This window comes from Tupaia chinensis, unplaced genomic scaffold (assembly GCF_000334495.1).
Source record: "Tupaia chinensis unplaced genomic scaffold, TupChi_1.0 Scaffold000438_1, whole genome shotgun sequence".
NCBI classification, from domain to species: Eukaryota; Metazoa; Chordata; class Mammalia; order Scandentia; family Tupaiidae; genus Tupaia; species Tupaia belangeri.
Window position 1 is genome coordinate 457,816 of NW_006159943.1, and position 408 is coordinate 458,223.

A 408-nucleotide genomic window follows, 5' to 3' on the forward strand; every position below is an offset into this window, starting at 1 on the left:
GCCCTCTTTCTTATGGTAATGAGGGGGGGCGGGAGCGGTCCCCGCTCGGTCACTGCGGCTTTCTCTCTCGCTTCCTCCCCTCCCTGCCGCGCACCCTCTCCGCTCCCCCTCCCGCGCTCCCAGCGTCGATCCCGGCTCTGGGCCGCGGGGAGAGGTTCTCGGCAGAGCAGACAAAGCCCGCAGCCGCGATGGGGGGAGAGCCGGGCTCTGCGCCGGGTAGGAGCCAGGAAGGGGTGCCCGGCTGGGCGTGGGACCCCCTGGCGAGGAATGGGGTCCCCTCGTCCCTAAGCAGCGAGCCATCTCCCCTCACGCCCCCGCCCCCCAGTCTCGGAGATCCCAGAGGCGCCGACTGGGAGGTGAGTTAGTTCATGTCCGTCTGAGCAGCGGAGGGGGGCAGGGAGGGCTGAG